This window comes from Salvia splendens, chromosome 8, assembly GCF_004379255.2.
Source record: "Salvia splendens isolate huo1 chromosome 8, SspV2, whole genome shotgun sequence".
NCBI classification, from domain to species: Eukaryota; Viridiplantae; Streptophyta; class Magnoliopsida; order Lamiales; family Lamiaceae; genus Salvia; species Salvia splendens.
Genome location: NC_056039.1, coordinates 12,008,216 through 12,018,738, shown reverse-complemented (window position 1 = coordinate 12,018,738; position 10,523 = coordinate 12,008,216). Strand labels below are relative to the sequence as shown.

The following is a 10,523-nucleotide window of genomic DNA, read 5'->3' as shown; positions in this document are numbered from 1 at the left end:
AAGTAAGTCCAAGCATAAGATCATACAACTCAAACCATCATCATTGACTCGTCAAGCATTACTAATCACGTAGACTCGCGGATTTCAAATCAAACTTCATTAACTCTACCAAGCTATTTACAAAACATCCACAATGCATCAACGAAAAGGTCCAAGGTCTTCGTTCAAGGTTGTAATGGGGCTAGGGATGAGGTAGGATAAATATGGATAGTCAGCTCAAAGGCTACACATTTGAGTGCCAAATTCTTCCCTCCTACGACTTCCTTCCAAAGATCAAACAACAAAAATTTACAACCAAACTCTCACTCCCCCAAGCTTGAGATCTATTCTAGACAAGATTACATCATACAAATATAGAAGCTCTATCTTTATTTCACAAATTTTTTTTTGCTTTTCCAAATAAGACCTCGACTTTTGCAAATTTGGAGGTCGTCTTTTACCATTTTTCTCTTTTTTTCTAGGAACTTCATTCTTTTCACCTATACATTACATCAAGTCTAAAAAAGTCTACACTTCTACCATTCACCACCCAACACTCAAAACTCAACCAACAAAGCTCAAACATGTTTTTAGCACCCAAATAGTAGCAAGGTCTATTGATGAGGCTAAAATGAGGCTTATTTAAGTAGCTAAGTGATTGGCTAAGTGTTTACACAAATGATAGGAAATTAAGCTCAAAGTGGCTTCTAGGGGATCATGTGTAGGACTAGGCATGTGATCATTTGGCTATGGAGTTCATCCTAGTGCCTTATCCTCCCAAATCATTGACACAAATGAATACAAGCGGTTCACTCGATAAAGCAAATCAATCCAAGATAATCTCCACAAGACATGTAATTTTCATACTCTCCCCAACTCAAGAAATCGGATGTAATCACAACATGCTCTTTCAAACAAATCATGCACAAATTCCATTCATCCTAGGCTTCAAAGATCAAGTAAAATCAAGCAAGATTTCCTAACCAGAGAGACGAAGATCTAGCATGCATCCGTCAATTACATGATTCAAAACACTTTAGCAAATAATACACCCAATAAACATGCATCAAGCATAAAAATCATTGACAACCCCCCCAAACTTGAATGCTTCATTGTCCTCAATGCATGCAAAGAAGAACATAAAAAGTAAAGGGAAAGAAAACTCCCCCAAACTTGGCATGAAATCCATAGTACATTTGGGTGGGAGGGTGGGCGTATATTCCTTTGCAGGTGTGCTTCCTCCTAAGCTCCAAATGAGTCCTATCTCCATATTGCTCCTACACAGATAACAAAACCTACAAAACGAAACACTCAATTCAAAATAAATGTTAGAGGAAAGAATTGAGCAAACAAAACCTCCAACATAAGAAATAAAAAAAAGAAAAATAAAAACTTGGGTTGCCTCCCAGCCAGCGCCTTTGTTTATAGTCGTTGGCTCGACTTTCTTCATCCTTGATCTACACTTTTGAGTCCACTAGTGTAGCCACTTCTCTTGCCTCCAAGCCACTTTCAACTTCAACATAGGCCTTCAAGCGTTGGCCATTCACCTTCCACAGATTGTCATTTTTCTGATCTCGGATCTCAACAGCACCGTAGGGGTACACCTTGTGCACCACATAAGGACCCCACCATCTTGACTTGAGCTTGCCCGGAAACAGTTTGAGCCGAGAATTGTATAAAAGGACCAGTTGTCCTTCATGGAAATGACGAGGCTTAATGGCTGCATCATGTATCTTCTTAGCACGTTCCTTATAGAGATCAACACTCTCATATGCATGAAGCCTAAACTCATCCATTTCATTCATGTCAAACATTCTCTTCTCGGCTGCCGCATCATAATCCAAATTGAGCTTTTGCAAAGCCCAATAAGCTTTATGCTCAAGCTCTACCGGCAAATGACAAGCTTTTCCAAAAACCAATTTGTATGGTGAAGTTCCAATCGGGGTCTTATATGCCGTTCGATATGCCCACAAAGCATCATCTAACTTTTGAGCCCAATCCTTTCGAGACGGCTTCACCACTTTCTCAAGCACCCGCTTTATCTCTCGATTGGAGACTTCAACTTGACCACTCGTTTGGGGATGATAAGGGGTAGCAACCTTGTGTTGGACACCATACTTCCCTAGGAGGTTTTCAAACAACTTGTTGCAAAAATGAGTTCCTCCATCACTGATAATGGCTCGAGGTGTCCCAAAGCGGTTAAAGATGTGATTCTTGATAAACTTCAACACCACTTTGGCATCATTGGTTGACGAGGCCGCTGCCTCTACCCATTTGGACACATAATCAACAGCTACGAGAATGTACTGTTGCCCATTAGACTTGGGAAACGGTCCCATGAAGTCTATTCCCCAAACATCAAAGAGTTCTACCTCGTGAATGTTGTTCATTGGCATTTCATTTCTCCACGAGATATTGCCGGTTCTTTGGCAACTGTCACATCTCTCTACATAGGCTTTTGCGTCCTTGAAGATCGATGGCCAATAGAATCCGGACTGAAGCACCTTAAATGCTGTTCGACGAGCTCCAAAGTGGCCGCCATATACAGAATCATGACAAGCAGACAAAATCTGAAGGTGCTCATGCTCTCCAACACACCTTCGAATCACTCCATCACTACAAATACGGAAGAGAAATGGATCTTCCCAAACATATGTGCGAGTGTCACTCAAAAACTTCTTCTTTTGGTTAGAAGACAACCCTTCTGGTATAATACCCGTGACAAGGTAGTTCGCCAGATTGGCAAACCACGGCACATATGCTTCCCGAGCTTCCACTTGCAACACTTGTTCGTCGGGAAATTTCTCATTGATCCTTTTTTTTCTCTCATCTTCCGTCTCTTCCAATCCCTCTAGTCTAGACAGGTGATCAGCTACCAAATTCTCGGTCCCCTTTTTGTCTTTAATCTCCACGTCAAACTCTTGTAGTAAGAGAATCCATCTCACCAACCGAGGCTTTGCATCTTTCTTATTCATCAAATATTTGATAGCTGAATGGTCCGTGAACACTACCACCTTCGTGCCAAGTAAATATGCCCGAAACTTCTCAAAGGCATACACTACTGCTAACATTTCCTTCTCCGTCGTGGTGTAATTCAATTGAGCTTCATTGAGTACTTTGCTAGCATAGTAAACGGCATGTAGGACCTTGTCTTTCCTTTGGCCTAAAACGGCCCCCACAGCATAGTCCGAAGCATCACACATCAACTCAAACGGCTTAGACCAATCGGGTGTGATAATGATAGGAGCTTCGACTAGTTTTTTCTTCAGCAACTCAAATGCCTCAAGGCATTTCTCATCAAAGACGAATTTGGCATCCTTCTCAAGTAAGTTGCAAAGTGGCTTTGCAATCTTTGAAAAATCTTTGATAAAACGTCGGTAGAATCCCGCATGTCCAAGGAAACTACGGATGCCCTTCACATTTGTTGGGGGAGGTAACTTCGAGATCACATCAATCTTAGCCTTGTCCATCTCTAATCCCAACTCCGACACCTTATGCCCCAACACTATGCCTTCATTGACCATGAATTGACATTTTTCTCAATTGAGCACGAGATTCGATTCTTCACATCTTTGTAAGACCCGTCTCAAATTTTCTAAGCAAAGATCAAATGAGGATCCAAAGACGGAGAAATCATCCATGAAGATCTCCATAATGTCTTCATTCATATCGGAAAAAATTGCCATCATGCAACGTTGGAATGTAGCCGGTGCATTGCATAACCCAAAAGGCATCCGGCGGAAGGCATAAGTTCCAATAGGACATGTAAATGTCGTCTTTTCCTGATCTTCCGGGGCAATTGCAATCTGATTATACCCCGAGTATCCATCCAAGAAGCAATAATGAGAATAACCCGCAATTCTATCAAGCAACTGATCGAGAAATGGCAATGGAAAGTGATCTTTTCTTGTCGCCTTGTTCAATCTTCTATAGTCCATGCAAACTCTCCATGAGTTTACCAATCGAGTTGCTAAGACTTCATTCTTTTCATTGACGGTCACGGTTATTCCTCCTTTCTTCGGTACACATTGCACCGGGCTGACCCACTCACTATCGGAAATGGGATAGATCATCCCAAATTTCAACAATTTTTTCACCTCTTTTTCCACCACTTCTTGCATAAGTGGGTTCAACCTTCTTTGTCTTTCTCTTACCGGTTTAGCTCCATCTTCCATCAAGATTTTATGCATGCATATAGCGGGGCTAATTCCTTTGATGTCGGCAATGGACCATCCTAGAGCTTTCTTGTGTGACTTCAGTAGCTCTATTAATTTGGATTCCTCTTCATTATTCAACAAAGCCGATACTACAACCGGTAATGTTTCATCATCACCAAGGAAGGCGTATTTCAGATTTGTCGGGAGTGGCTTCAATTCTAACTTTGGTGGTACTTCGATTGACGGTTTTACATCCGCCACAAAAGTATCCACAATACACTCATTCTCGAGACTTGGTTCATCAACTTGAGAATCTTCTATTTCATCAAAATCGACTTTAAGTGTCGAACCATAGTCTCTCTCCAAACTCCCTTTGTCATATACACTTCCTTCTATTCTTGCCGAGCAACACATCTTGTCAAATATGCACTTATCGAGGACGTCAACTCTAAAGCACGCTTTAGCATCACTAGGATGCTTCATCGCTTTCTCCACATTAATGGTTACTTGCTCACCATTAATTCTGAACGTAACAGAGTTGTCTTTAGCTCCTAGCAACACATCTCCCGTGGCAAGAAATGGTCTACCAAACAGAATTGGTACATCTTTGTCCTCGGGCATATCCAATACTATGAAATCGACGGGGATGACAAATTTATCAACCTTGACCAAGACATCCTCTACTATTCCAGTGGGCTTCACGATGGAATGATCAGCCAATTGTAGAGCAATGTCAATGGGTTCCATCCTCTCCTCTAATCCAATGGCTCTAGCAGTTTTCAAAGCCATAAGTGAGATCCCCGATCCTTGATCTAATAAGCATTTTGTGAAGATTGTGTTACCGATCTCACAAGGAATCACACAACTTCCGGGGTCCCTCTTCTTCATTGGCATCATTCCCGAAATCAGTTGTGAGCAATTCATGCTCAAAGCCACTATCCCCTCGTCTTGAAGTTTCTCCTTATTTGCCATCATGTCCTTGAAAAACTTGGAGAACTTGGGAAAATTAGTGAAGAGGTCCACCAATGATACATCCACATTTACTTTCCGGATCACGTTCATCATCCACTCAAAGCTTTTCTCTTTCGGAACCCTCTTCTTCCTCTTGGGTGGATATGGTGGAGAAGGAATATGATCGGAGAAGTTGAACTTACTTTTCGGATCTAATGCTGGACTTGTCATCATCTTTTTCTTTGCCTCCATTTCCACTATCTTCTTACCTTTCTCTTCTACTGAACACTTTCTACTTGCATCGGATTCTTCACCATGTTCTTTGCTGCCGGATGCAGCCTGTTCTTGACCATGTTGGGCCCCTTGCACCAACGCGGGACTTCCCTTACATGCCTCGTCCGCCCCTGCGTGCGAGGAATGCAAGCCTAACATCTCATCCGCCCCTGCGTGTGAGATGCCGGAAGTACCTTGGCCGTCCATTAATGGTGTTGAATCCAACTCTCTACCACTTCTCAAAGTCACTACTTTGCACTGTTCATTACCTCTCGGATTGGGCACTGTATTACTTGGGATGGTATTAGGAATCCTTGTGTGTGATGCTGTAGCAAGCTGTCCAATTTGAGTCTCAAGATTCCTCATTGTAGCATCGATCTGCCCAAACTTTTCCACTGTCTTATCTTTGAAGTTTTCATTCTCCTTTTGACTCTTAGTCATGAAAGAGAGAATCTGTCCCAATTGATCCTCGACCGATGGCTTCTTCTCATAACCCGGAGGTTGAGTGTTGTTCCTCCATTGATTACTCGAGTTGTTGCTAGGACCAGCTTGATTCCAACTCGTTTGTTGAGGCCTCCAATTTTGCTGGTTGTTGTATTGGTTGCCTTGGTTGAACCCTTGGCGATTGTTACCAATGTAGTTCACATCCTCCACGGGAGGTCCTTGAAGACTTGGGCACTGATCAGTATGATGCCCGCCTTGGCACAACCCACATCTCATCACAGTCACAGCTTGGGGTTGAGGAGTCAGTTGAAGAGATTTAACTGCCTTTGTCATCGACGACATTTGAGTGCTAATGTCCGCCAGTTGAGCCTCAATTGCGGTCACTCTTTCCGCATCCTTTGTAGCACCAAATGTATCTCCTGCTCTATCAGCCCCTCGCCTTGGATTGTGCCAATTCCGTTGATTGTTGGCCAGCCTTTGAAACAAAGCCCTCACCTCATCGTGAGTTAGATCATCTAGGTTCCCATTCGAACCTGCAGTCACCAATCCCGTGCCTTCAGTGTTGAGTCCCTTGTAGAATTTCAAAAGGTCATGCCCCGGAGCTAGTCCGTGACTTGGGCATTTCCTTATCAATTCCGTGAATCTCTTCCATGCTTCCGCGAAGGACTCATCATACTTCTGTCGGAATGAGGTGATCTCCTCTCTCAACTTCTCAATCTTCATTGGAGAGTTGTATTCCACAAGAAACAACGACTTCAACTCTTGGAATGTTGCTATGTTGTAGCCCGGTAATGAGTCATACCACGCTCTTGCCTTCTCCCTCAATGAGAATGGAAATAAGGCCCTCTTAATCCGATGATGCTCCACATTTGGAGGTCTATGAGAATTTGTTAGCTCGTAGAAGGCATTCAAATGGCTTACCGGATCTTCATCATCCCGTCCATGAAAAAGATTTCCTCCATTCACCAAACTGATGTAGTGAGGTGGAATGTTGACGTTGTCATTTGCGTAGGCACACTCCCCTGGGTACTCAATTCCCGATCTCAGAGTGTCGCCAAACCTCACCACAGGTGGTGGAATCTCATTGTTATCTGCCATTGATTCACCGTCTGAATCCTGATCCCTTTCTTCACCAAAGAGTCGGTTACTTCTGAATGGACTCGAATAGTCCGGAAAGATCTCAAACTCTGAACCTCTAACCTTACTTCTTCTTTGATAACAGAGTAGTCCAAACGGTGGTGTACCCTGTGACCGCGTGTGCATTCACTTTTTTTTATAAATATATTTTTATTTTTTTTACCTACACAACAGAAAATACACCAAGCACAAGCACAATATATTTCCTAATACCGAAAGCGAGACCTCTCGACAACTTCGGGGTAAGTACTATAAAAAGTGTGTGCTTAAGTGAAAAACTAAACTACCTAAACTAAGAGTTAAAAGATGTCACCTAAAAATATACTCCTTCGTCTTCAAGTCCAGACGTGGTAGATAGCTATCACCTCCAAAGAAAACACGAAATGAGTACCTACACAAAACAAAGAAAGATCAAATAAAACACAAAACACAAACTAGAAATTAAACAATCTATTGCCTTCCCCGGCAATGGCGCCAAAACTTGATGTGTAATTTTAGGTCCTTCACAACAATATAATTTTGCACTCAAGTTCAATTAATTAACCCAAATATTACTACTTCGCTGCAAGATTACAGGGTCGTGTGTAGTAAATTAAGGTGTCGATCCACAGGGAAGGAAAGATTATTTAATTCTAAAACTTGGAAAACTCATACTAAGAGATATTTTGATTTGAAGATTTTTGGTTAAAGATCAAGCAAAAACAAACAAACAAAGGAACTAAAACGATTGAGACAAATGAAGAGAATAGATTGTTACTCCAAACAATTGTAGACATCAAGAGGATTTATCTTAAAAATTCGATTCTATTTCATAACATACGGGACAATTAAGAGCAATTAAGGCGAATGCACTAAACATGCTAAACACCATTGGTTTGAGAATAGCTAAACACATATTCTAAAAAACCAAGTTCCACAATTCTAAAATCCTACGGAAGCGCTAGATTCATAGAACCATTTCAATTATGCTCGACATCCATTATCACTTTGCCATCTAAACGAATTCAAATGATAATTCAATACTACCTTTATCTATCTTATTTCAAGCTAAAGAGGCGTCAAAACAAGATTGTAAAACTATCACTAAAGATGCACCTAAAGAGATAGATTAATTCATAAGGCAAGTAGCAAAGACAATTATGAAATAGAAACGAACATAGGATAAATCACGAAATGTATTTGTCTAACAACATGTTTGGAGCAACAATAGAGTTCTTAGCCTAACATGATCAAACTAAGAACAAAGCTAATGGAGATAAAAATCCTTGAAACCATGGAGCCTGAAGATGATGCAAATTTGACTTTGGAGAATTCTTATTTTTCCAACTTCTTTACCAAGAAGACACGTAGCACTTCACACACAAAATTCTCACAAATATGTTTTCAGCCCAAATTCGTACACCACCCAACTATACAAACTTAATCTCCCAATTTGATGTTTTTCGATTTCTCTCCAGATTCCTCTGCTCCAATCCCCTTTTCTCTCCCAATTCCTACTCTTGATTTCTCTCAATTTTTGTCCTCCCGCAACCGTCTGCCCCATCTCCAATCTTATGCATCCCAACTGCTAAGAAACTGCAAGTTTGCAGTTAAAGATGAACTACCCGGCCGGGTAGAATTTTACAACTGAAAAATCACCCGGCCGGGTGACTGAAATTCGACCCTTCCTGGACTCGCGCTGCTTACTGGATCTCACCCGGCCGGGTGGAATTTTAACTCCACAAATTCACCCGACCGGGTGACTGAAATTCCTCCCGTCTGGACTCCGTATTCCTTACGAAACGCACCCGACCGGGTGTGTTTGTTGGTGCAAAACTCACCCGGGCGGGTGATTGCTGCTGCTGCGTGAAACGGCTGTTCGGAGCATTGGGCGTCATTTCCGATGGATTTCCGGTGAACTGATGTCCTCCGCGCTCATCCTCAATGATTGTGGGATATGCAGCAAGAGGTGAGATGGCTCCAGATGGGGTGATCCTCGTCAGCATGCTTGTTACATATGCTGTGCAAGTGAATTTGTTGCTTTGAATCTGGTTCTGAGGTTGATCCAAAGAATTTGGAACATTTACAAAACTGTCCCAGTTAAGCTGTTTTCCATAAAGGTTCGAGCTTTCGCCTCCATTATTCTGCTGTGGTTGGTTTTGAATGGTGAATTGACTCTGCAAATTCATGGAAAATATGTAGCACTTGGGGGAAAAATATAGACAATATGCTTCGCATCAATACACTTATACGAGTGGAGTTGTGATCATATGATAACCCCTAAATATCGTAATAACCCTATAACCAAATCTGAACCACACATATTTTCTAATCTTGTGGTTGAGATTCAAACTTAGATTTACTTCATAAAAAAAGGCGCGAGGGTAAATATGTCATTTCCCTCATTTAAATTTCTGAATTTCACTCCATTCTTTCTCTCTTTCTCAGTTCGAATCTTTCCTATTCTCCGCGATTTGGTTTCAGATTTCCATAATCTCCAGATTTCCTTCCGATTATTTCCATAGACTCCAGATTTCCTTCCGATTATTTCCATAGAGATTTTCTTCCGATTATTTCAATAGACTCTAGATTTCCTTCCGATTATTTTAATAGACTCCAGATTTCCTTTCGATTTGGTTCATTATTCCATAATCTCTAGATTTTCATTAATTATCTGTTCAATAACTGTCAGAATTTGCTTCGATGGAGAACGTAGCAAATAACGAAGGTAACAATCATTATCTATTATTTAGCTTATTGATTGTGTTCATATTTTAATTTATTGATTGTTTTGATTCATGTATTGAATTTGATTTTTGATGAATATTAGCTGTCGATTGGTTTATGTTTCTGATGTACTGAAATTCTTATTTAATTAAATTATGTATTGCCGTTTTTGTGTTAAGATGATAGTTTTGGCTTATAAATTTTAGGTTTGCAGCATAAAATGATAGTTTTGCCGGATACAATGATATTCTGAGTTGATAACATGATACTTTTTCTGATGTTAGTTTTGCCAGATACAATGATATTCTGAGTTGAGAGTTTTGCAACCTGTGCTATTAACAAAATGTTACTTTCAGCATATAAAATGATACTTTTGTTTATAAAATGATACATTTGTCATAAAATGACAATTTTACCTGAAAAAATGATAATCTAAGCGGATAAAATAACAGTAACCTTATAAAAATGATAGTTTAGCTTAAGAAATGGCATATAAGCTGATAAAATGATACTTTAACGTGACAAAATGACATAAAACTGATAAAATAATAGTTTTGCCGGATAGAATGATACTCTGAGTTAATAAAATGATACTTTTTGCTTATTGAAAGAGCAGGTTTCGGTCAGGTGTCGTTAAAGCGAAGGTATATCCTACTGATCAGTATGGAATCCCTGGCTAAGCCTGAACCTGGTATCAATAAATCCTCAACCCTCTTCTACTGGGTAGTATAGTGAAGGTAGGGGTCGAATCCCACAGAGATGGTGACGATTTGGAGTGATTGTGGTGATATTCTGGAAGGGTTGGTTAGCTACCACGCTTGGGTTGAGTTCCTACCTAGACGGGAAATTAAGATGGTACTCTACTGACTAGGAAGG

The 10,523-nt window shown here is 40.7% G+C and overlaps 1 non-coding gene across 1 annotated transcript; it reads left to right on the top strand.

Annotated features, from left to right (window-relative positions):
• The first annotated feature begins 6,408 nt into the window (after nucleotides 1-6,408).
• LOC121746306 lies at nucleotides 6,409-6,515 on the top strand. The gene has a single exon (XR_006039005.1). It is a non-coding gene; the product is annotated as a small nucleolar RNA R71 (small nucleolar RNA).
• The last annotated feature ends 4,008 nt before the right edge of the window (nucleotides 6,516-10,523 follow it).